Raw genomic sequence first — 27,576 nt, forward strand, 5'->3', positions numbered from 1 at the left:
TAAGATGCAGAATGTCTTAATGAATAGTAAATTAGAAACCAATAAGAGAACATTTTTTTAAAACGTGTATTTTTGGAAGTGTAAGGAAATGCATACATGAAAATTAAGATTTCCAATCATAATAAAATACCACATATTAAAATTTGCATACTGCAGCTAATGCAACATCAAGGGGGGAATATATGGCCTTATATGTGAACCAGGAAGGAAAAAAGATGATAAGCATTCAACTCTAAATGATTGTTATAGAACACTAGTCTAAGTTTCAAATAGTAAAGGAAGAGTACAGTTAGTATATAAGAAGAATATTAGTATACTTTTAAAAGAAACAATAGGGGCACCTGGGAGGCTCAGTGGGTTGAGCATCTGACTCCTGGTTTCAGCTCTGGTCATGATCTCACAGTTTGTGGGATTGAGCCTCACATTGGGCTCTGTGCTGACAGTGTGGAGCGTGCTTGAGATGCTCTCTCTCTCGCTCTCTCTCTCTCTCTCTCTCTCCCCCTCTCTCACATGTTCTCTTTCTTTCTCTCTATCAAAATAAACAAACTTAAAAAGAATGTTAAAGACAAATAAATAAAAGGAAACAATAAAGAGTGCCAGTAAAACCAGGAATTGGTTTCATGAACTTTCAAAAATGAAAAAAAAAATAGCCTGGAAAAGGGTAATGAGCATGGGAAATGAAATCTCTACAAATAACCAATAATAAGGACTTATGAAGGGACATTGCAGCAACACTGAGATTTTATTTTTTCATGTAAAAATACCTCCCCTTTCATTGGACATTGTTTGAAAACATAATTTACTGATTACATGCTATTTACTAGTTACAGAGCTATCTTGGAAAACACTAAGGACTAGTGTATAAGAAATCATCCTACACCCATTCCCATGGTTCAGCTACAAGAGCACCTTCTCACTGGACTTTAATAAAACAAAACGGAGAAATGGCAGTGGCCATCCATCTCCCTGTCTCCAGCCCCAGTCCAAGTAACCCTCACATGGAGCATTTTTCATCAGCAAGGCATGCCTGGTAACCAATAGGATAGTAATAACGCATTTTTTAACACAATTAATTGCTTCATGTTTACTGTCTCTGCCTCTCTCTTTGTTCCTCTCCCTCTGTGTCTCTCTTTTGGTTACTTGGTTTGTTTTTCAAATCATAATAATTTGGGTTGAATTACATCTCAAGCCATCATCAGTGTACCAAAAATCAATTCCACCTGACAAAAACCGGAACTAAGCATTCTTTTACCCTTTGGAGCAAATTTTCTCTGGGGCGGTGCTACTGCTTTGGGTGCCTATGTTACATCAGAACCTGGGGCTTATTTTCCAAACAAACAAAATGATATAATAACACCTACTGGAAAATTCCCCATACATAAGTGGCCACCTGCTCTCCTTGTTACTTTCCCCAAATTTACTCTTGGCCAAGCTAAGATAATCAAGAAAAGATCATTAAAGAGAGCTCTAATATAAATACTATTTTAAAATAAATATTCTCCTTGTATTTGATTTTTAATTGATTCTAATTTCTTGCTCTTATAAAAATTTTATAATGGATGTACATGTGTATTTATTCTGCATTTCTAACATCCTCCGCCAGAGTATATTCAGAGAAGTAGAACTATTAAGTCAAGGGTATGATGATTTTTAGGGATTCTGATACATCTTGTTTTATTAATATTCATTAAAACCTTCTAATTTGTGCTGCTTCAACAGTGTCTGACCTATCCACCTCATTGCAGCACATGAGCTGGAAAATCCAAATATTCTTTTTCTTACCTAATTTTATAAGTAAATATGGTATCTATCTGTTGTTTAAATTGAATTAATTTGACTACTAACATGATTTTTCTTTTTAATGATGAATATTTTCATATTCTTTATTTCTTTACTTATCTATCTTCTATTCATATCATTTGCCCCTCCTGTAGTTACATGCTAACATTTTTTCCCATTGACAAAAGCAAATATTTGTATGTTAAAGTTTTGAAGCTGTTGTCTTACTTGTTACTGATATTACAAATCAGTGCTCTTCATTTTAATTCTGCCTGTATTTTACTATGTTTACCCTTGTTTTATTTATTTTGTGGTTATTTTCATTGCTTCTATGCTTTACTAAAACTTTAGTATCTTGAGATCAGTTAAGTATTCACCCTTGCTTCCTTTTAATTTTTAAGTTTTGCTTGTGTACATATAACTATTTAATCAATAAAATGCATATTTAGGTACAATGAGTAAAATGATAGGAATGAATTTTTAATAATAAATTTTATGTTTTGCATTAAGATGATAATCAGGGTATTTTCTATTATTTACATGATACATCTATAAATTCATTCTCAGGTACAATATTTCTTGACAGCCATTTCTTATTTCCTCAAGAAGCCATTAAATTTTAAAATTTCTTTTAATGATGAAAAAAATTTTAAACCTGTCATCGTTCTACCCACTTGGAGTTACTTGTGGTCACAAATCTCCTAGACAGAATGGTGTATGTCACACAGATCTATTTTAAACTTAAAATTTGTTTTCTTGTTTGGAAAGGGGAGTCTCTAGCTATTAAGAATCAGTGGGCACTGATGGAATGTTCTTGATTACTTTTTTAACTCTTTCAGGGACATTCATTATGATTTCATGTTGAATAACATCCACTTTCAGTCCATTTCACACTGATAAAGATTTCCTGATAAATAAACATTTCCCCCTTCAATTTACCTGAGAAAAACTCCCATATTCTGACTGCTTTGGTTTGTTTAGGTAAGCTCATGTATATATGATGATAATGGATGATAATGATTGTGGAATTAAGGGCAAACTTCACTGGTGGAAAACTGATTGGAAGGGAAAAGTAACTGACAATGTAAAGCTTAAGTTAACACATAAAAAACCCCCAAACGTTTGGAGGTTATGACTAGAGACAGAGAGAATGTGGTCGAGCTCAGGTCTTCCTTAGGCATCTATACCTTTCAGGATCCCAGAGCTGATTTAGCAGGTCATTATTGGCACAGGCACTGGGACCAGTTGGAACTGGTTAGATCCTGTGTCTGTTACCTGATGGCTGCATAAGTGCTGAACAGTACCTGCACGTACCAAGGACACAGTAGGCATTAGGTACCAATAATAATGAGAATTTCTGTCTGTCACATCAGTATTTTCCCATCTCACAGCTGTTATCTGTGATCATGCCTTTGATCTCCTTCTACAAATTCAGCCCACTAATACACTGGCAAGATGTTTGTTTCACTTGTGATATTTTTGTCTGAATTTCTTATCCTTCCATTTACTCATTCTCTTATGTGCTCACTATTTGTTCATTAATTAACTAATCTTCTCATCACAAATTTACTGAGAAGTACTCTGCTTAAGGTATTGGTTATTTGTTAAAATTACAAACGAAATTATTTGCCTTCTTAAAACCTGTGATAATTATAGTGTCAAATCACAAGGGTTGAAACAGGGTTAAGAACTGAGGCTGCGGTGGAACACTTATGGATGGCACCTGTTGCGGCCTTGATGGTCTCAGGATGCTTCGTGGGGGAAGCAGCTTTGAAAGAGACATGTGAAGATGAACAGGAGTTGTGCAGAACGGAGTCTGTGGAAGGTCAGGTGGTGCAAATGTTATCAGAAGATGGAATAGCACTTACAAAGGCACTGTATGGGTCTGGTTTCCCAAAGAAACAGAACCAACAGAGAATTAATATTCTACAGACAGGGAGATAAATGTTTTAAAGAATTAGCTCCTCTGATTATGGGGGTTGACACATCTGAAATCTGCAGGCAGGATGACAGTCTGGAAATTCAGGTCAGAGTTAACGCTGCAGCCTTGAATCCAAATTCTGTAAAGCAGCTGCCTGGAAATTCAAATAGGATGTCTATGCCTCAGTCTTGATCATTTTTTTTTCATTAGGCAACCTATGTCTTTACTTTTAAGGCCTTCAATTGACTGCAAAACCCATGATATGGAGGGTAATGTTAATGCATCTAAAAAATAACCTTCACAGCAACATACAGACTGGTGTTTGACCAAACACCTGGGTGCATACGCTAGCCAAGTTGACACATAAAATTAACTATCACAGACCTCAAGAGAGGATCACAGTCTGTGGTCCTGAAGGAGGTGTGGAGTAACTGGAGATGAAGGAGTAGGGCCATGTGTGACTACAGAGACTCAGACTACAAGAGGGCCCCCTAAGACACTTAGAAGTTTACTAATAATATGAATTGTTTGGGCTTTAAAAATGTTTTTAAGTTTATTTACTTATTTATTTTGAGAGAGAGAGAGAAGACAATTGGGAGAGTGATAGAAAGAGAATCTCCAGCACTGTCAGCACAGAGCTGAATGCGAGGCTTGAACTCACAAACCTCAAGATCATGACCTGAACTGAAGCCAGATGCTTAACCACCTGAGCCACCCAGGTTCCCCTGAGCTGTTTGGGATTTAATATTCATTCTACCATGATGGAAAGTGGTTGTGGAGGGAGGCAAACCATAAGAGACTCTTAAATACAGAGAACAAACAGGGTTGATGAGGGGTGAGAGACAGGGGGGAAGTGGGTGATGTGCAGTGAGGCGGGCACTTGCTGGGATGAGCCCGGGTGTTGTATGGAAGCCGATTTGACAATAAATTATATTAAAAAATAAAAATAAACACAAAATAAATTATAACTTAAAAAAAGGAGTCTGAACAGTTTCAAGTAAGAGAATTGTATTTTAGGGTATACAACAATAACCCTCTGCCTGGTTTTATTTCTTGTGGAGCCAGACTCTACATATTTTCTCTGTTAAGAGATATAATCCGTGTGCACTCATATATAATAACCTTGCACTTCAATGCAGTTAGTCTTCAGTAGTACTAAAACAAATACATTCATCGTCTTTACATGTCTATGTTTCCAAAGGTGTAAGATTACTTTTAATTCTGAAGTCATGGCGGGGTCAGAAGGAGTTTCTACCCTTGGCCTCTGCTCCATTCCACCAGTTATCCGTCAGACTGTGTGTTTCCTATCTCTGTTTCATTACCAAATTTCTAATTGATACTTTTGTTTGAGCCAGTGTGATCCTGACCACCTGATGCCTTCCCTGTGCATTATTTAAGGTCAGATGCTTCATTGGCTATTTCATGTTCTTCTGCAAAATGGTCCTTTCAGAGGATGATAGAGAATCTACAGTTTTCCATAAAGTTCCAATGTTTTAATGAATTATAAAATTCTTTGTCTTATTAAGATGGTTACATTTTTTTCTTTATTCCCTTTGGTGTGACAGCTTATTCTAAATCAACAATCTGTGGATAGAAGATTCAAATATTTTTTTGAGAAGAAATGTTTCAATAGCATCCATGTCAAAGCAAGGTGCTGGAGATTTTCCTGCTTCAACACTCTTCTATACAACTTTCTGCAATGAGAAAGGTACTCTGGATCTTCCCTATCCGATATGGTAGTCATTGGCCACTTCTAGCTACTGAGTGCTTAAAAAAGTGGCTATTGACAATGAGTACTTAAGTTTAATTTAATTTAAATCAATGTACATTTGAATTGAAATAGCCACATTTTGCCAGTAGCTCTGTATTTAAAGGCACAGTCTTAGACCCTGTATAGGGTCCTGGCATCAGAGAGTCTCATTCTGTCAGTGTTTCTTCTTAGGAAAGGAGAGAGTCTGATGGCCCAGGGGATATTCCTACCTGGAACCCATCCTTTTCCTCTTCTAGACCATTCTCCCAGGATCCCAGAATTCTATGTCCAGAGAGGCCCAAATATAATTCTGAAGCCTGTGCTGGCTTTTTCCTCAAGTCTGCCCCCTGGAAGGAAATTCTTGCTGCCTGAGTAGGGAATTGGAGCTTCTGATTGTGCTCTTGGTTGTACACAGATGTGTGAGGGACCAGCAGATAAGCAGAGAGGCTAGAGGCAAAATCAAGTGGGAGTGAATCAAGAATCTGCTCTTCGTGAATCACCAACATATAAGAATTCTAATCTGAGCTTCGCTTTTGTACCTCTGGCTCCTAAGAGGGAGGCAGGCTATGGCCCCTCATGAGCAGATATGTCCTGGATTAAACTGGGTTCAAGGAGAAGAAACCCAAAAGCAATGAGAAAGAGAACACTGTTAGGTGATCTTAGACACCAAAACTACCTTGGACAGATAAAATGAGCCTCTCCTCCTCTCCAAAGGAAAACAAGTGTGTGTGTGGGGGGGGGGGTAGAATTCTGTCCTATGAATACACCAATTAATTAGATGATTAGGAGCAAAATTAGCAAGTCAGCAAGAATCTATTCAACCTTTTTTGTGATTACATATTTGTCAAGTTTCAGTATTTTATTCAACAGCTGATAGATTTATTACTCTTAAATACTTTAAAAATATGTACATGAGCCTCCATGTGTATTCTTGCTTCAGGTCCCACAAACTTTAGCAGTGAGCCTAGGGCCTATACTGTGACCTCCCCACTACAGTACCCTTTAGGCTTTCTCAACTTTAATTCATTTTTAAAAATTTTCTCTCACTATATTTTGAGACAGTCTATTCTCTAAGGACTAGCCCATATCTGACAGAGTGTAGATCCTTCATAGATAAGAGTTAAAGGAAACAATGAATACAGTGCCACATAAAAAGGATGCATTTCCTTCCTCAACATCTGTAGATATGGAATATCGCCTCGTTCTAGGATTATTGTACCACCAATTTTAAAAAATCTTAAACCTTATATATTGTTATAGTGATAAGGCCACTTCCTCCTCTATAAGCCTAACTAGTGGATGTGGGCACATTTTTCTGCATTTTCTGCAACTTTGTATGAAAGAAAAGAAAGAAGGGGAAAAAAAGGACGCCAACTGCTGGAAGCACTTATTTTCCAAGAACCCACCATTTCATTTCTGTATTATTTGTTTTAAGATCAGTTGTGCTTTGGCCCTTTGGAATGGATGCTTTTCCTATTTTGGTGGGTGTTCATCAGTTGGTAGACGTCTGTTGCTACCTGTTTGGTAAGGCCTGTTGTAGTTAATACAGTTGTTGGCTTGGTTGTGATATAGATGATAAATACATTAAAATAAATACATGCTATTAAAAATTCAGGAACCAGAACAACATTCCTTTTGTTTGAGACCATGGGTCCTTCAATCGCATATTCTGCAATTCAGGATTATCTTTTAACAGAACCTAGTGTGTGATTGAGAAATGGGCTAGCAGGACAAATAAAACACTGCTGGATTCCGTGTGTAGTATAGTGTCAACTGATTCAGGTTTCTATGGTTGGCTCTAACATAACTGGTGAAAAATAAATTGGCTCTATCTCTTTCAGTGCATAAAATAAATCCTTTGGAATATTTTGAAGAGTAGTCAGGAGAGAAAAAGTTATTTGTCATTTTTAATTCCCATTCTATTTTAAGAGCAGATCCTGGCAGGTAGAGGTGCTTTGCTCTGATCACAAAATTATTATCTTCTGGGTATTGCTCATTGCCACACGTAAAGTTGTGGGTGGAAGTAGGCAGTTTTGGTTATCGAAATGGGGAGAGTGTTAACTTGTCCTGCAGATGAGAAGGATGAGTGGAGGTGGGGAATTTCCTGAGTAGGGGCCAGGAGCAAGAAGGCTAACTCCTGGAAGAGAATGCACTGGGGCACACAATGGCTTAGATGAGGGACATACAGAGAAGACAAATGTGGCTCAAAGGGTTTTCCAGTGAATTGTTGTATATTGTAGGATGAGAACTCCCTCCTTTATCTTTCCTTGTAAGTCTTTTTTTGGTAATGCTGCCTTGCTCATTAATATTCTTAGGTAGAGGGCAGCTGCGGAGAGGTGGATGAAAAAGGTAAATGCATTTTGAACATTCTGAAGGAAGTAAAGTCCTATAGAGAATAAGTATTTATGTGTGCCCATGCTTGTGTGTATGTGTGTTTTCCTACCAGATGTCAAATTATTTTTTACATTTATTTATTTTTGAGAGAGAGAGAGAAAGAGAGAGAGACAGGCAGGCAGACAGAAATAGAGGGAGATACAGAATCTGAAGCAGGATCCAGGCTCTGAGCTGTCAGCACAAAGCCCAACGTAGGGCTTGAACTCATGACCCATGAGATCATGACCTGAGCTCAAGTCGGACACTCAACCAACTGAGCCACACAGGCACCCTGTAATGTCAAATTACTATGTAATTTGGCCTGGCCCTAATGAGCCTAAGACTGAGCTGATGAAAGAATATATTTAACAGTGGGTATTTCCTAAACATTGACTTTGAGTTAGACTCTTGGTTACACAACACATCCCAGTGTCCAATCTCCTAGAGTTCTAGTCTTCCATTTGTTTACTGATAAATATGTGTAGAGAGACCTTCTAAAAAAAACTCCCTGCAGAGGCATAAATTTACCTTCTATACAATAAAAATTGTGGCTCTTTATCATTTCAGTAATGAATAATGTTATTACAGTGAGAGAAATTTTGGATTTGATATGTCATATCTCAGTACAAATCAACCTAAATGAAACATGTATATATTTATGAAGTTCAGAAACATATCCTGTAGAAAGATACTAGGTTTATATTATCTTGGAAATGATGGAATAACTAATACCTGCCTAATTTACTCAATACTACAATTTTAGTTGTCATTTTATATATCAACAACCTCTTATCAAGCATCATTTATGGGTTCCTGCTGCCTATTAGTCACCTCCTGTGTGACATTTCCAACTGGAGGTGTCTAAAATAGATCTTACAATATATTTGTGTTTCTTCAAAAATGGCATTTGCTTTGACTTTCTCTGTGGATCCACAACTCAGCCCTAAGACACTGGAATTGTCTACAAATCTGTTTCTTTTTCTCTACTGTCATTAGAGAATCTCTCATTCCCTCTTCTAAAGAGATTTGTAAATCTAATTTCTTATTGCTAGCTCAGAGCAGTTCAGTGTTAGTTATAACTCAACTATTCAAAGATCGTTTTAATGAGTTTGGTGTCTTGACTCTCTGTTCCAGTTGCCTTGTTAGATCCAGGTTTCAGAGTAGCCCTAAACTACCACTCTGACCCCATCATTCCCAAATCTTTAAACTGGCATTTGTCTTCCCTTTTCTCTTAAATCTAATTCAAAACTAAAACAAAACCACAACAAAAACCACAACAACATATCTATTCTTGTATCCTACCATCTTTTTATCTGAATCTCGCTCTCCATTTAAACTGCCTCTTTCCACCATGACCTACATCTATCTTCTCTCTTATCTTGACTGACAGACTGTCTTTCATCTGAAATAATCCTTCTTGCTATGCCCATTTCCTAAAGTTGTGCTCCTCTGAGACTCAGACTTGTGGCATACGTTTCAGCATATTAACCCTTTACTTGTTTTTATTCTTTTAATTGTTTTTCAAATGCTTAATGAGTAAAGTCTTTTGTGTCAGTACATATTAATTAGTACTCTTTGGGGTTCAGATAAGAGAAACTCAATATAAACTCCTTCAAGAGATTATTTATATTACATGGTTAAATTGCAATGAGAATGAATGGCAAGTGATTTATATACATCTACGCTTTTGGCTTATTCAACATCCTAGAAAATTTGAATTTCAAAGACAAAGCAGAATGTTTAAAAAATAAGTTAATTAAACATTTTTTCTGTAAAGCTACTCAAGTGTCTCAGAGAGCCCGATAACAAGATCACAGTATAATTTCAGGAAAGCCTGTTTCCTGGGACAAAAACACCATCACATTTCCTCTTATTGTTATCTGACTTCATTTTCTGTTTAATCTATCTTCAAAATAATATGGTCAGAGGAAGTTGGTATTTTCATCCATTCCAAATATCCAGGAAAGTATCTGATTTGTTCAACTTGGATTATTTGCTGGTCTTTGAGCCAGAGTTTGGGGCTACTTGGTACTAGCCTGGTTGGGAAAATGCCTACTTATAGAAAAAAAGGGAGCTCTGGGCACATACTGTCCTAAGTGCCTGCTCCAGAGATGTACAAAGCTAAAGAAGATCAAATTCTGATTCAAAAAGGTCATGATAGGATGTCAGATGAGGTGCTCTCTGGACATATTTAAAGCCATTTTCAAATCCAATAAGACATTTCATCCAATCTTACCATTTTCATGGCTCTTTTTGCATTAATTTGTGACTTTACATTTTAAATATTAATCCCAATTTTAGCATTTTTGGATAGTTACATTTAATGTGAATTTCTTAACAGCCATACTTGTGGGGGAATGTGATACCAATTTAGTCCTTAATAAATTTTTTTAGGTAATTGAGTAGCATAGGCATGATTTCACTCTTCCAATATAAACTGACTTCTCTTTGTGAGTCTTCTGAACCATGGTCTATTTCATGGGATTGCTCCAATTAAATTTTTCAAAGTTCTGTGAATGTCACTGTCCAGGTATAGGGAAAGGTTTGAAACAGACTTGAAAATCTAAGGGGGAATGAAGTCGGCAGCACCTCTTACAATATGTACTTCCCTTCCTCTGTTACACCTGGGATGCTTTATTTATCTGGCAGAGTCCTTCCCTGCCAAAAATATATTTAGCACATTCGCTACTCTAATTACCACAGCACAGAGAATCTTCTCAGAGAAACTTGGAGAGGGGTCCCTACAGTAAAAGCCAAATGAGGAGAAGAGTGAGCTATTACCCAGACATTTGTTGAATAGAAATTTGTAAGCTATGGTGGCAGAAGACTGAGCACAATCTGAGGCAGCCACAGAGAGAGCACTGGGCAGCGTGTCAAAAGATCATTAGATCTGGGAAAATTGTACTAATAACAACTGAATGATGTTTTTAGACTCATTTACCATTTTCTATGTTTCAGAGAAAGATGAAATGGAATGAAAAGCATAATGACTGTAAGAGTTAACAGGCACTTCCCAATTTCCCTTTCCAAGTCATTACATAGTTCAGTGATATTCTCTTATTAAAACAATTTACCATTGGTCTTTTATAGGCAAGTTCACTTGGAAGTAACTAATCTTTATTTAGGACCCTTCACTGCATGGTCTTATTGACAATCACTTCTAGACAATATAAATAGTTATCTGTCCCAGTGAATTCAAAGTTTCTTCATCTCTGAATATTTCCACAGAATATGTGAATTTGCTTTCACAGGAAATGAAATGCAAGAATTTAAATACTATAAAACTGTGCCTATATTTACCACAAACAAACACAAATAAATTGAGATCCTTGAAAAGTTAAAATGATGTAAATTTTAAGGTTTTATACATGGTTAGAATATTTGAGGAGACAAAATCATGTATTTCTTTCTTTAAGATGCAACATTAAGGAAGTAACTCTTCAGAAAAATTAGGAAGGATAGTATGTTGATCACTAATTTTTGTTCTTGTTACTGACCATAAATGGATTCATTCATAAATTGCCCTTGACTTTTCTCTTAAGTATATTTATACCTACTTGAGTTCAGTGTTGATAATGTATTCTGATCACTTTTGATTATATCATACACTAAAGTGCATGTAGATATACCCTTTGTGATAACTACTGATTTGTTTCTTATATTGTCAAAAATTTTTACATTGATAGTATCATTTTAAGGGATACAGATGGGTCAAAAGCTTCTGTCCGTTTTTCATTTGTGACTAAATCTATGATTTTATTCTTTTCTTCAGTTGAATTAAATGCCTTTTAAAATTGAAAAACTTTTCTCTGAGATCAGCTGGAAGCTTTTAAAGTAGTAGGAGTGTAAGATCTGGATTGCTCAGACCAACTTGTCTTGTCTTTGAAGTCTAACCTATTCTGAGAGCTTTGACAGTTCCTATTTTCTTCCATCACATTGCCTGACATGTGACTGAAAATGATCTATTCACAAAATGATTGTCACTTCAATCTTGCACCATGAATATAATGTGGTCAAATGCATGCTAGGGGACAATTAAAAAATTAACTTCAAGGTAAAATTCATCCCCACGGGGCATGACCACACAACTGCCCCATCTTGCCTCCATCATATAGATGATCACATAATCAGATACCTGTATATAACACTCAGCTTGTTTGAGACTTACAAGATCAACTCCTCATTCCTTGGTGTTGGCTTTTGATATCTATGGAAAGATTTATCTTTATTGCACAGTTATTAAACAGTAAAATAAATGTATCATAATCAAAAATGTTCTTGTAAATATAGATTTTTAGGAAAGAAAAAAATTAAAATCAAATAGACTCATCATCTAACTTCTTAGGTAAGTAAATTGGGGCCCAGGTAGACCCAAAGAGGTTATTAGTTACCAAGTATGACACAGCAGTGCAGGGGTGGCGCCTACCACAGCGATAGCTTATTTTCCTTCTCAGTTGGGTGTTCATTCTCCCATGACTATCTGCTGTGCGTGTGTAAGCAAATGTGCCAATTGAAGAAATGAGAAAAATAAGCCAGAGACATATATTTAAGGAATTTATCCTCACTGTATCTTTCCACTTACTTAGGGTGAGGAAGGGTTGATCTCAGAGGTGAAATAATGAAAGTTGAAATGAACTGTTAAATAGACCACTGGAGAAAAAGTTAAATTTTAACAGATCAGTAATTCTGGCAAAAGGAGAAATTGGGATTTCTTTGAGATTCTTCGGGTTCAAAAGGTTTAAGAGGAAGACAGATTATATTCCACAAACCATTAGTAAATCTATATAATAAAAGTTTTAGCAATAACCAAATTCCATTTAACATCTATTCAATTGGCAAACTTCAAACAATATGTAATTGGTAAAAATGCTTAATTCAAAGTAGCCCACATTGTCAGCAAGCAAGTTGGCTTATAAAATCAAAAATAACTCGACCTGATGAATTAAATTCTAGGAAAGGTTACTAAAAATAATTGCAAAATAATAAATATGCACATTAATTTTTCCTTTGTGACTTATTATAATCATGAATAATAGAAATGGCTACAATAACTCAGAGTAGAGAAGTCGTTAAATAAGTTTCTATTTGTCTTTAAAGACAACAAGTGATTCAGCCATCCAGAATGGTAACTGTGAAGTCAAGAAAACCATAAACAATTCTTTTGGATAATGGTAAGACAGAAAGGCACACTGCAAAATTAGTGTGGTACTAAATGTGTTTTTATATTAGAAAACATCAGGGGAAATATTTGTAAATGGGAAGACTGACTTTAAGATCTTGGGATTAGGGGCGCCTGGGTGGCTCAGTGGGTTGAGTGTCCAACTTTGGCTCAGGTCATGATCTAGCAGTTTGTGGGTTCAAGCTCTGCATCAGGCTATGTGCTGACAGTTCAGAGCCTGGAGCCTGTCTTCGGATTCTGTGTCTCCCTCTCTCTTTGACCCTCCCCTGCTTACACTGTCTCTCTCTCTCTCTTAAGAATAAGTAAAAAATTAAAAAAAAAGAAAAAATAAAAAAAAGATCTAGGGATTAAAAGTGACTATCCCTTTTCTCTCATTATGTCTTTACATTTCTAATAATTCTAAGAACTGCAGCCTAAATCCCTTGATCCCTTCCCGCTTCAGGAATTTAACCCACAATCCAAAGACATCCCCTAGAATTCCAGGCAATAACCAGAGTGCCTGGGCATTTTATTCCTTTCTTTCTTTCTACACCATTCCCCTGCCCCCCAGTCCCCGTGATTTTGGCTGCCTACAAAAGAATTAAAAAACCATTCTTGGCATTGCTGCTGCTGTCCTGGACATTTTCAAGAAAGCACTGACCCCCTTAAGAACAAATTGCTTGTTGCTATATAGCTGCAAGACAGATAGCAAGCTAGGTCTTCCGTCTCCTGGGGCACAGGGATCCTCTGGGTTCTGTACAGACACTCAAAGACCTTTAGAAAAAGCCAACAGGATACATTCCTCTGGAGTCCTTCATTCTCCCCCATTCTAGTCTGTGGACTGTCCTCCTGTACAGTCTCCTCCCTTTATGTGCTCTCCCATTTTCCACCACAAAGTGCACAAGGCGGAGGGACCAGCACATTTTTTTAGTCTCTGATTATCTCTAGGGTCAATGGCGGAATCAGGAATTTGATAGGTATTCAACAAATGATTGCTGAATGGATAAATGAATAAATGAGTGAATGAATAAATGAATGAATGCAGATAGAGTAGCTGCCAGCCAACCAGGATGCCAGCCACAATCAAGATTAATGAGTCAAGACTTCACCAGATCCAGTATTATGCACTTCAGTTTTGTATGGCTGACATTTGCCATGCAAAGTAGCTTGCCAGATTAGGTTGCCCATTCAGGCCTATTTTTAATCACAAGAGGTAACTCAATCCACAAAACTCTGAAAAATCCCTAGCCTCTCATCTGCTCCCCGTGTTTTTAAAGGCTTTTGGCTCATTGACTTGTTTTAAGAGTCTTTATTCTACTCTTCTACTACAGGGAAAGTCTTTTGTGTTCTCATCTTGCCAAACTCTATCACACTTGTGCTTTGAAACTTCTTATAGAAGACCCTTATCTAGCACCTAGAACATAGTAGACACTCAATTAAAAAATAGTAAGTCAGCTATATAACTTGTTTGGGAAAGGAAAAATATAATTGCATGTTCCTTTTCTTACATTTAGGACATTTTCATTTTGGAAGCAGAACATCTGATACTAGTAAACTAAGAAGTACTAATCTCATATCAAAGAGAAGGAAAGTAGTCCTCAGAAAAATTTGTTATAAGCCTTCACAAATCTGAGTATTCACTATTTGCAGTCCTTTTAGTGTAATTAAATTTATATTTTCAAAAAATCCTTTAAGAGGCATAGCTGACTCAGTAGTGCAATTCACTAAATACTTTAATTCTACCAAGGACATGTTTGGGGCACTTTCCTCTTGATGCCAGGTTTGATTCTGTATTTATTACGACCAACGAAATAAAAGCATAAAAGCCACTTCTGGATTGAAGCTTTAGGAGAAAGCACATTATTTATCCTATTCTAATTCCTGCTAATAAATCTAGATGGAAGCTGTTTCATCATTCTGGCTTTCAGAATGAGCAACACATGAAAAAGAGTCCCAGTCATCTGATGATAGGCATATAGTAGGAATGAGTTTGTTATTTGTTATTTGTCATTTGTTATTCTAAACCACTGAGGATTCTGTAGTAAGTTATTATAGCAAAACCAATTATATTCTGATGGTATGTGTGTATACATATATATGGGCATATATGCATACATGTATATGCATGCAAATATAAAATTATCACCTCATGTTTTACAAATTTAGGGCTCATTGTAGATTCATTAAATCACAGGATAGGAAATAGAAACCAACCCTATCAGAGACCAGATACAAGGTTTTCCCAACCATTATTATAAGTCTTCTCCAAAGGTCACAAATCTAAGAACCCAGAGATGGCCACAATGAACACCTGAATACCTAGATATCAATGGAACAACAAAAACCAGGTTAAGGTGAAGGCAAACAGTAGTGCTTTTCAACAGTTTGAGAAGCCACTAAATGGACTGTGTGTAGCTGAGAAGGGAGACAGAAAATTCAGGTAATCCACAGGAACAAGGCATTATAAAATCTATGTTATTATTGGTTGTATGACAGAATCATTAAAACTTGATGTCAGAGTGTAAGTATAAAAAGTTAAGATAGAGACAATCGGATGAAGAGTTTTTGATTTTAGTTTTTGTATTTTGTGGCTTTTTTGTAGCTTTTGTTGTTGTTGTTAAGAGAGATACAGAAAGGTGTACACAATGATGGGTTCTAGGAATATAGGCATTGGAGACTTAAAAATTACTTTAACTTTAAGACTTGTCACAACAATTCCATCACTTCAGAAGGGAAGTCTATGACATATGTCAGTGTCAGCTGTGTGAGAGTAAAGGATCCAGTTTCAGGGGAAGTGGGTTTACATGGCTCCGGATTGCCCCCTTTGGGTCTCCTTTCCTTAAGAGTGGTTGTTAGAAAAGATCAACATATGGCAAATTTGGCAGTAAAACATCATTAGTGAAAAACACCCACAACTGCAGAAAGTTGAAAGAACTTTGAAAATTACAAAGGAGATTGAAGACTCTGATGGTAGATGCAGTTTAGAAATGTTGCTATTTTTCTCTGTCCATGGGGATTAGTATGCCTGTTACCTCTTCAGCATTCATTCTCCTATTGACCTAAAGACAACTCCCCACAGTGATTGGTTCAGGCTGAACCCATGACATATAATCATTAGATCAGAGTTGCGGGAAATCCCTGAAAAGAGTTTTTCTTCATTAGATTCAGTTGTGAGAAGGTGAGATTAGAACTTTGCTAGCCATTTTTACACAACGAAAAGAGAATAGAGCCAGCATGAAAAAGTCAAGTAGGAAATAAAGAGAAACTGGATCTGATGAGGTTATAAGAACTCAGCACCAAGTCACATCCTCCACCTGGGCTTCTCTGCTACATGAGCTAATAAAAATCCTGTTTTTCTTTAGGCTTGTTTGGGTGAAATTGTTGTTTATTGTTGTTGGTGTTGTGGCATTTTTTTGCCACTAATATCTTCAAGAGTCATAACTGATAAAGTGCTCTAAAAGTTGATTATCTCAAAGACTAATATCTTATGTTCAACTCTTCAAAATCCAAAAATGGGTGAAAGTATACTTATCTATCTATTCTATAAACATTTTTAGAATATCTTCCTGCCTAAGGGAATAAGAGAATGAAGTTGATGAGAATTATACAGAGACCTAGCCCCTAAGAAAGTCTTCATTTATCTGGAGAAGGAAAAATACATAGATAATTGCAATACAGGGCAAAGAGGGCAAGGTAGCAGATTCCAGGAAAGCAAAGAGGTATAGTAAACCTGTGGACACTGACGCTGTCTTAAGGGAACCAATGCCTTGGCTCTATTTCTGGGGTAAAAAATCCACTGTTGTGTGGGGTTACAATGTGAGGACCTGCATTATCATTTCAGCATACAGAGCACCAGCTCCCTGAATGTTCCAAGGGGGGTATTTTCTTCTGCTTGGAATCCCAGGTTCCAGGGATTGCTTCCCTTCCCATCCTGAGTGTTTACTGCCCACTTCAAAGCTCAACCCTGAAGCTCCGGCCTTTGGAGACTGCTTTCCCACACCATCACAGACAGGCCTCTCTCCTGGGATGGCACTTTGTCACAGATCTCCTTTTCTATTTTCACAGATTTCCTCAAAGACTCTCTTTTTCTTCTCTTGTGGATCACATGACCCACCTCACCTGTCCCTGGAGTGTGATTTGTAGCCCTGCAGAAGGCTATCAAGAAGCTAAGGCCAAGAAAGGGCACCTTTGGGACATCTTTGGAGGATTTCAAGGTCTCTTGAAAAAAAGGTGATATTTGAAACAAGAAGTGAGAAATCTAATGCTTTTAAACAGAAATTCAGCCTGTGGAAGTGAATTAAAACCAAATGCTTAATATTACTCTTATAGTTATGAGATTTAGTTCCTGTAAACAATATGTGTTATCTGTGTGTGTGTATGTATATATATACGCACATATATATACACACACACATGTATATGTTACAAAAAAGAGATAGATAAAAAGGAATAAATTTTGGAAATACAATTTTAATAAATATTACCAAAAATTCATTGGGTTTTAACTCAACTATCCTTTGATTTTGCTTGATCAATTAAACATACTTTAAAAATAATTAAGCATATATGAACACATGTTTTCTTAACAAAAATGTTATTAAGAATCGAAGTGGTATTTCATAGTTACCTATGTAAATATACTTATTATATTAATGTTCTAGTAAAATCAAAACATTTAATGTCAATAAAATAATATTTAAAGATGATTTCATTTTATCATTACTCTGCATTTTAGGGTAGGTTTTATTCTGTATTTTATTTATACTGTATTATAGCACATAAGTATATGCATATATTATTCATAAATAATAAATATGCAGGTAATGTCATCATTTGAAAATATCTTGCTATTCAGTGTGTGATCAAAAAGTAAAAGAGTAAAACCACTGTGTTAGGTTGTAAGATACACAAAGGCAAAAATCTTGTATGTCTTATTAATTGTTTCATTTTTAGACATTAGCATGCTTGACACATTCTAAATGAGTGAATAAATGGAATAAATCATTATTTTAAGTAACACCATTTTCTAATGTTATTATGTTACCTAGAAAATACTTTATACTTCAAAAATCACTATTTTCTAGGTAATACTTTGATGCTTAGCACTTGTATTATATTTCTGTTGGTTTTCATGTCTATATTCCCACCAAGACATTTCTGTTATTATCTGAGTACTAAAGAATTATTTGATAAATGAATAAATGAACAAGTGAATGAACAAACACTAGTGTATTTATGCTCCCAGTTCATATACAACAGACCATCACTTTATAATAAATACCTTTGTTGCCTACTGCAGAATGCCAGAGATGTGATTTTAGCAATGCAGAGCTGTTAGATTTTCTGATTAGTTTTGTATCAGGAGGTATGGATTTGGAAAGTTTAGCAGTTTGAGGAAAACTCATCACCAGAATTTGTTGACAGTAGAAGGAGATTTTTATTCTGGCAAAAAAATAATAATTTATGATATATACTTCACTGCAGGGTTGCAGAATTTCAATCACAGATTATTGGAAGTAGATGTAACTTCTGGAATCCAGGGGACAAACAAAATCTCAGGTATTGGGTCCATTTGGTAACGGAGAATATTTAAGTGACATGAATGGCATACCTTTTTACTTATTTGCAGTGGCTCAGAGGCAAATGTACAATTCAAAGCTAGTTTTTAATGTGAATTATTAAACTGAAAGCTTCCCTTGGGGACACTGAATGGACGCCTAAGAGAATAGTAGCTCTTAGATCTTTTATGATGATTTTACTTGTTTTTAAAATTATTTTAGGTGGTGTGGAGCTTTTTTAAGGCATTTTCTAATGAGCATACAGCTTATATAGATACTTAGTAATGTGGATTGTATTACATATGGTCTCTGACTTGGGATGGCTCAACTTAGAAGTTTTTGGATTTACAATGGTGTGACAGTGATTCTCATTCCATAGAAACTATCCTTCAAAATTTTGATTTTTTTTTCCAGGCTGGCGATATGTGATATGACCATTTCTTGTAAAGCTGGTCAGCTGCACCAAACCATAGTCAGTAATCAGCCACACGTCCTGTGGGTAAACAGATGATACATCTACAAACATTCTGCACCCATGCATCCATTCTGTTTTTCCACTATCAGCACAGTATTCATTAAGTTGCATGAGATATTTAACACTTTAATATATATTAGGCTTTGTGTTAGATGATTTGCTCAAGATGGGCTAATTTAAGTGTTCTGAACACACATAAGATAGGCTAGGCTCAGCTATATTTGGTAGGTTCGGTATATTAAATACACTATAGACTCAATATCATATGGTATTTTCAACTTCTGATTGGATTTTCAGGTTGAGCCCCAGTATAAGTCAAGGAAGATCTGTAGTAGATTTAAAACAGTCATGAGATGTATGCTATGAGGAATTAGCAATATAAATCAGCTAACACAAGTGATGTTCTACTTCAGGATCATTGTTACGTTGAGCACAGCAAAAACTAAGTTCTTCAATACAGTTAAGGGATTCCATATTTGGAATCTGTATGCTGTTGGGGCTAAGAGATGCTTATTTCCTCTCCTACAGTGTGAAAGGAAGACTTTCCCTGAATATTTCTATCCTACTGTTCCACCCATTTTCCTTCCCAAAGAAAAAAGAAATCACCTTGTTGGTAGGTAAACCACTTTTCACCTTTCTCTGTTGAGAGGAGATTATTCCAAATATCGGAGGCAAGGGATTTGGTTTACAGCTGTGTTCTAGCCCTCCCTGACAACTGGGAGGTAGAGATTCTGGGCTTTCTGCTCTACATTCCAAACATTTTAAAGTCTAGATTGATAAGCATATGCGTCTGTGGAGGGGGTATGAAGTGGGGTGTTCAGGTGATGATCAAAGTGAAGGAAACATTAAAATACCAAATACTGAATTTATCAGCTAAGTCTTCCAACCTAACATTTACTGGACACAACGCTGGTATGTAGGGATCCGTCTGCTATTGTTGTGGTCAAATGTCTTAGTTGTTGCCTGATTCAGGGGGAAAAAGAGCCACTTATAGGTTATATCAAATTTAACCTGGCCTTCTTAACTTTATGCGACACAATTTCTATTCTGCAACCAAACCAAATTACTTGCACTGCCGGTATATTCCAATCTTTCACAACCATGTCCTTTTGCATAGGTTGACATCCCATTTTCCTTTCTGTGGACTGGAAAACAATTGTTTATCTCTCAAGGCCTTACGCGTATTTGCTCTAGGACAGGAGCTCAGATCTGGTGGCCCACTTTTTCTTGAAATAGAGAATATTAGGCAAACTTGAATCTAAATTTCTGTAAGACCATATCTGTACACTGCATTCTACAGGCCAACTCAAACCCACTACATGTTCTGTAAATGCAGTATTATTAGAACATAGCCACAACCATTCAGCTATATATCATCCATGACCACTTTTCCAGCACAAAAGCAGAGCTGAGTTGTTGTAACAGAGACCATACGGGCCACAAAGCCTATAAAATGTTCTATCTAGCTCTTCACACACACACACACACACACACACACACACACACACACACACACACACGTTTGCCAATCCCTACTTAAGGTAACAATTGGCTGAAATCCAATAGCAAATATTTCCTTTAAATACAGGCACTGTTTTCTAGCTTACCACAAGCCATATCAGTATCTTCTGTGTTTCATTCTGAGTATGACATTCATTTATATTCCCAGCCTGACTCTTCGTGACATTTGAATATATGAGATCCATCTTAAAGATTTACTTGATTACTGATATCTGGGATGTGAATAGTTCTAAAATATTTGTTTAGTGCTTTTTATCATTTATATTTCTCTGCAAATATTTTCTACCACTTCATCCATTACATGCATACTTTCTTTTACACTGAGCATACTTATAGCGGTTCCTATAAAATCCTTATCTGCTAATTATACCAGGCTGGATAATCTTAGGTTTAGTCTCTATTGATTGTTTTCTTTGGAAAAGTAGTTTATTTTCCTATTTCTTTTTTTTAATGTTTATTCAATTTTAAGAGCAAGAGAAAGAGAGAGAAAACTAGCAGGACTGGGAGGAGGGGCAGAGAGAGAGGGAGACACAGAATTTGAAGCAGGCTCCAGGCTCTGAGCTGTCAGCACAGAGCCTGATGTGGAGCTCAAACCCATGAAATGTGAGATCATAACCTAAGCTGAAGTTGGCTGCTTAACCAACTGAGCCACCCAGGTGGCCCTTTCCTCTTTCTTTATGTGTTCAGTAACCTGCCACTGCATCCTTGTCATTGTGAATGGTATCTTGTAGAGGAATCTAAAGAGTATTTTTTATGTGTTTTAGTAAACAATTAATTTGTATTAGTTCAAAGTGATAAATGTATCTCTTCTGTTGGAAGGAGGCACTTAAATTTTTAGTTATTTAAAATTTACTTTATAAAATATTAAGTTAAAACAAAATTTTAAAGGGGTGCCTGGGTGGCTCAGTCAGTTAAGGGTCCACCTCTTGGTTTTGGCTCAAGTCCTGATCTCATTGTTCACAGGCTCCAGTCCCACATGGGGGTCCACACTGACATCATAGAGCCTGCTTGGGATTTCCTCTCTTCCTCGCCCTCTGGCCCTCCACTGTTCTCATGTGTGCATGTGTGCTCTCGCTCTCTCTCTCTCTCTCTCTCTCTCTCTCTCTCTCTCTCTCTCCTTCATTCTCTCTCTCAAAAATAACCAAATAAACTTAAAAAAATACTTTAGGGGTCTTCCAGACATTTATCTTCAGCTTTTCTATCCAAATTTTGGCCACCCAGCAAGTTGTTGACTTAGGCATGCTGTTGGTATTAACGGCCATAAAAATCAAAACTCACTAAGTTCTATTGTTTTTTTTTTCCTGAAGTGCCCTCTCTCCATCATATTCTGCTTTTATTTACTCTGTAGTGCCTTCACTGGGTTGACATTATTTATTTTGTCAGAATTTATTGTCATTTGAAGAAGATTGATTTGGTTGGAGCCATTTGGATATTATCAGGAATGAAACCACTGAATAATCAGTTTGGAATGTTTTTATTTCCCCACTCTTTGGGAGGCCCTGTGTTAGAATTTTCTATAAACACTACCTTTGGTAACCGTCACATTCACAGCTAAGTTTTATTGTATCTGACTTACAGACCAAGTAATTGAAGATCAGAGAGAAAAAGACATTAGTCTAAGTTTCAGAGAACATAATAAGATGCACAAACAGAATTCAAACCCAGATCTGGATGAGTTGTGTAATCATGCTGCTTTCTTTGTACTACCTGCCAGTGTCGGGTTTAAAAGCTACTCCTGCCATTTCTGAGGTAATAGAAACTCCATCAGTTAGGTACCCTGTCCTGATGTTATGGCAAATTATTGAGAAATAACAACAACCCCCCCCCAAAGATACAAAGGTAAAACCAAGCTCCCTGATTTAATACTTTTTTATGACTTTATTGTATTACATTTATGTTTTCCCTTCTTAATCTTCAGAGCATCTTTACTTGATAAGGCTGGCATAAAAGATTCATATTTCCACTGCTGCTTATCCAAACCTAATTGCTAAGAGTATGAAATGCCTATCTTTATTCGTAGGCATTAAATGTTACACCTTCCAAAATATGCTGAATATGAGGCAGCCATAGGGATGCTGTCATTAATTTGCATTTTCCATTAGCAAAGAGCTAAATGCATTTCCACTAGTTCCTTCAGATGAGAAGAGTGGCCCGATGTAGATTTTTCCCTATGCTTAATCAACGTCATGGTAACTTATGTACTGCTGGCCTACCAAACTTCCTTAGCTTTTCCATCTGTCATACAGATCCACTGTGTTTCCCACAGGGACATGGGTGTTACCCCAGGTGGGCTACTGATGTAATCTCACCAACTTGGATCTAGAAAAGAACTCACAGGGTTGGATACAGTGGAGTAAGCAGTTAAAGAAGTAACTGTGGAGTTGAGATTCCTAGTGCTGTCCTAATAACTTATCTTCCAAAAAGTTGCTTTTATAGCCATACTCATAATTTTCTAGGTAACTTCTGTTTTCTACATTAGGTTTCTCTTTATTCCTATAAGAAATTCCTTTTCAATTTGCTTGTTACTAGTAACAAAACACCACATAGAATGACCTATAGACAAAACATTCATATTTGAAAAGGGAGGCCAATGTGAATTATCTGGATATAAAATAATGGGAGTTGAAAATTTTTTAATTGTCTTAGTTCTCTAGGTCATGTTTTAAAGAGGAAAAGAATAGAACAAGTAAAAATGTTACTAGTTGCCACACTGAAAACATAAAAATATAGAATGACTGATTAAATCTGAATTTCAGACAAATGACAAATGATACTTTAGAATAGCCCATGCATATACAGGTGGTATACACTTATATTGAAAATACCAATTTTTGTTTTCAGAAATTCATATTTGACTAGGTACCCTGTATTTGACTGGGCAACCCTCCATTGTCCAGTAAAGCCCCATCAAATTTTCAAAACAACCTTCAACTGACTCAGGTGATAGGCAGGGATCAATAATATCGATCGATGCAGACTTGCTTCTCACAGAAAATCCACTGAGAAATAAAAACTGTATCCATGAAAACTTCACGGAAGAAGATGTAAGAAACACTGAAGAAACTCTGACTAGATGTCAGCAGACCACTGTGCCCTGTGCTTTTTCCTCCCTAGGTGTAGGGAGTGAAGTTTTCTTAATCCTTCTGCAGAGCTTGATGCTGCAAATAACCCTTCTTATAGTACCCATATTTTCACTTATGACTTTGTTTTTAGAAGGATGGGAAGGAAAGCTCTCTGGAAAGGGATTCTGTATTATTTTTATACATCACTTATCTGTCATATGGCATAAGAGTGAATAAATTATAAGAAAGAGCTCAACTGATACAGTCAGGGGGTTATAATAAAAGAGATAAAAATAAATAAAAGGCCAAAATACAAGGGTAGGACAGAAACAAGAGAATAGCTATGAAAGTTGATACTGGGATCTTAAGAGTATGATATACTGTAGGATTGGGATCAGCTGTCAATTTGAAGAATACAAAGTATTTACACGTATCATGGGAGAGGGACAGTATTTTAGAGGAGAAACAGAAGGTGATACACCATACGTCATTCATTGGTTCTTTCACTATAGATGTATCTATGGTGCATTATATGTGCCAAAGACTTGTAAGATATCTTAAGGGACCAGGGCTAGTAGTCTCAAACAACAATAAACTGGCTATTGTAAGTCTGATACTTACAATATTTTCCTAGGTTAAAGCCCCTTTTTTCTAACATTATGTGAATAAGAAGTGTAAGTGGGGTGCATCCGATGGTCTCAGGGAAAGGAGGTTGCTAGCCTCTCAGAAGGAGGGAACTCAATTTGCAATAAAGTTATCTGTATCCTTCCTACTAGAAGAAGCTCCAACATAAGGGGTGATATATCAATGCTGCAACTTTTCTTCAAGCACAGGAGTGCAAGGGGGTGGATGAACATTCTTCTGGACTAAATTCAACATTATGATTCCTACAAAATTGACCATAAGTAAGACACATGGAAAGTACCCGAGGCTATTACAAGGAGGAAGAATTTGCTGAGCAATGGCTGTAGATAGTGCTTATGCAACTGGCATCTGCTTTAAAAATTGGATAAAGATAAAAGCTACAGAAAATTGCAGAGTCTGAAGTTTACGATGTCGAGGAGTTGAATACATTGCCAACATCAGAGTCTCACTCCTAGGAGATTAAAATGATCTGAGAAAGCATCACCCCTTTTGTAATCACAAAAGGCTGAGACAATGGTAAAAAATGAAAGCCAGTCAAGCCAAGTTTCAGTTCTTACCTTCAGTGGTGGGGTGTAAAGAAATAAATTTGATATTTTGTGGTAGATGGAGCTGTCTTCTAGGACTTCAAGCATTTACCAAGTTGCGTGTTCAAGGACAAATGATTTTCTCTGTCTGATCTTCAAAGTCCTTATCTATAAAACAAAGATAAGCCTAGAATTACCATAGGGTTAGATGACAGAATGAGTAAAAAGTAAGTGACAGGGAAGCAGCTTCAGTAAATATTTGTTGTCTTTTTCAACCCATTCATGTTAGAGCTGGAATATAACTGTTTTATTTTGTGTTAATTGACCAATGAATACACCCACCCTCCAGATTGTGATTTACTAATTCCTATAAAAGGCAATGAAATTTTAAATGCACTTCACCACTTCATGGGGCAATGTAATAACTTCTGGATGCCCACAGAGTATATATTGAATAATTTTCTGATTTAGATTGCTTCCACGCTCTCGTTACATTTTATTGGCAGGTAAGCTAGAAACATCAGTCCTTTTTAGTCATACTCATTTTTCAGTGGAAACTGGATGCTATTTGCTAAAGTCAGAAGCTGTCTATAAATTTGGTACCTTGGAACATTCTTTTATTTTTTTCTTTTTTTCAATTTGGAAGCTTATATAATTCTTTTCCTAGAAACAAAGAGTGTAAAAAGAGGATATGATTTGGCTTACTAATATCACCCAGGATTTGAGGAATATTTGTTGTTTTCTGATCTTTTTAAAGTTTACTAACATTAGATTGGTTTGTAACTTCTTCCCTGACTCCCCAACAACTTAGTATATGAATAAATTGAAGCCAGAGAGTTGAACATGGATTCAAATTGATTAATACTCTAGCTAAGAATGCAACAGGTCTTCTGGTCACTAGATAAAATATGTCTTCCATTGTATCTCCTTTCCTCTCTGTAAACACTGATGAAAATTCTCTGTATTTCCTCTTATTATTGGGTTTTTAGTGCACAGAATGCTTTTAATGCAAAGATTGTGTCTATGCTAGATGCTCTGTCAAAGGTCTAAAATTGGCTATAATCTTTCCCGTGTGTGTATGTGTGTGTGTGTGTGTGTGTGTATTGTATATGACTCATGAATAATAGAGCTATTTTTTAAGTAAAGTCATATTTTCCTGAGTATGTATTATCCCATGTAACTCTATTCCTTATAAAGAGTTGTATTTGTAGGGTTGCAAAATATACCCAGGAAAATGTGTTTATAATCTTAAGAAGAGTTCTGTAGCTACATATTGACTTAGGAGTGTTAATACCAACTAAGAGAGTTACCACTAATATGCTTGTCATTTCTGAACTAGTTTGGAATATCCATCCAAGTGGATTTCAGTTTAAAGAATTTTGACAATCAGAAAATAGGTTGCTTAAGTGAATTAGCAATTATCATAAAGAGAAAATACTTGCTTTAGTATAAAATTCAATCTTTGATGAAAAATTCAGCTTAATAAATCATTTGTATAAAATTTGAGTTCAAAAATAGAGTTCATAGTCATTTTAGTTTTTTACTTTTTAATCCATCTTATGAAGCAAGGAGGACATATGTTAGCATCTCCATGGAAAAGGAATTTGGGATTCGGATTAACTGAACAATTTGTCTACGCTGGGAAAGAGTGCGGGAGGCTGCGGGAGGAAGAGGGTAAGAGGTCAGCTCTACCACCTTTGCCCATTTAGGTTTTTTCTTTCTTTCATTCCACCACTCATCATTTTGTCATTGCAGTACAAATGAGAAAAAAGGGGAGAGGGGAGAAAGAAAGCCTGTCTTTACAACACCAAACACATAGTCAATGACGCAAGCAGCAAGTACAGTACCCCTGGGATACATATTTCAAAAAGAAATTTGTTGAAGAAGTTAAGAAAAAGGGTAATCGCTAATGGCCGGAAGATCTTTTATGTCGGAGCAGAGGGACAATGTAATGGTAAGAGTTTGGACTCTAGTACTCTGACAGTAAGGACATTTTCAATGAATTCAATAAAAACAGAACTCGGATTGCTTTTGAGCTGAAATGTGTGAGGAAACTGAAGCTGTGAGAAGCTGCTTGCGTGGAAGAATGAAACCCACAAGTTGCTTAGAGAGTGGAACACCAGATTGGTGATAGGCTCTTTCACAGGGCTGACAGGAACCAGAAGTGTGAGTGCAGGCATGACAAATTGTTTGTAACTTGACACAGGAAGTTGGGAACCAAAGTTGTATTTTGGGGGGGGAAAGCCCACAGAAGGAGGTTAGTCATGCAGCAGGGAGCGTGCCTCTCAGTAGATGGTGTGAGAAACTGGACAAACATGATGCCTGAATCACACAGATCCAGGTTTCCATCCTAACTCAATTAGTTGCTATGGATGAGACTTAAGTTTCAAAACTCCATTTCCAATGGAAATTTTAACAAGGGTTGAGGTGGGGATTACAGTAGACAAATTTCCATCAGCACTCCTGTCGTGCTGAGACTGTTGGAAGCTATTGATGGTGGTTGTTATTTTTTTAATCATTACCAACAACATCATCACCATCGCCAGCACCACAGCTGCTACCGGCATCCTTATCTGGTGCAGGCGGACTCTATGAGGTCGTGCCTCATTCTCCAAGATGGGAAGAAAAGTTTAATTCAGATAAATAAGCATGAATATCAATTCACTTCTTCACTTTTTTATTAACAAGTTTGTTCTTTTAATTCAGGTGAACTTGCATTTAATATATAGTAACATATTATTAATAAAATGTGATCTCATCATTAGTTTTTTTAATGTGCATTGATCTGCACACTTACATGCTTAGACATC

The 27,576-nt window shown here is 36.5% G+C and overlaps 1 long non-coding RNA gene across 1 annotated transcript in view; it reads right to left on the bottom strand.

Moving 5' to 3' along the window:
* LOC115280697 overlaps positions 1-27,576 on the bottom strand; it is a 218,011-nt gene that overhangs the window by 95,970 nt on the left and 94,465 nt on the right. The window contains exon 4 of the long non-coding RNA XR_003903892.1: positions 24,800-24,934. This is a non-coding gene — a long non-coding RNA (uncharacterized LOC115280697). The remainder of the gene's footprint in view (positions 1-24,799; positions 24,935-27,576) is intronic.

The sequence above is a fragment of the Suricata suricatta genome, chromosome 16, assembly GCF_006229205.1.
Source record: "Suricata suricatta isolate VVHF042 chromosome 16, meerkat_22Aug2017_6uvM2_HiC, whole genome shotgun sequence".
NCBI lineage: Eukaryota > Metazoa > Chordata > Mammalia > Carnivora > Herpestidae > Suricata > Suricata suricatta.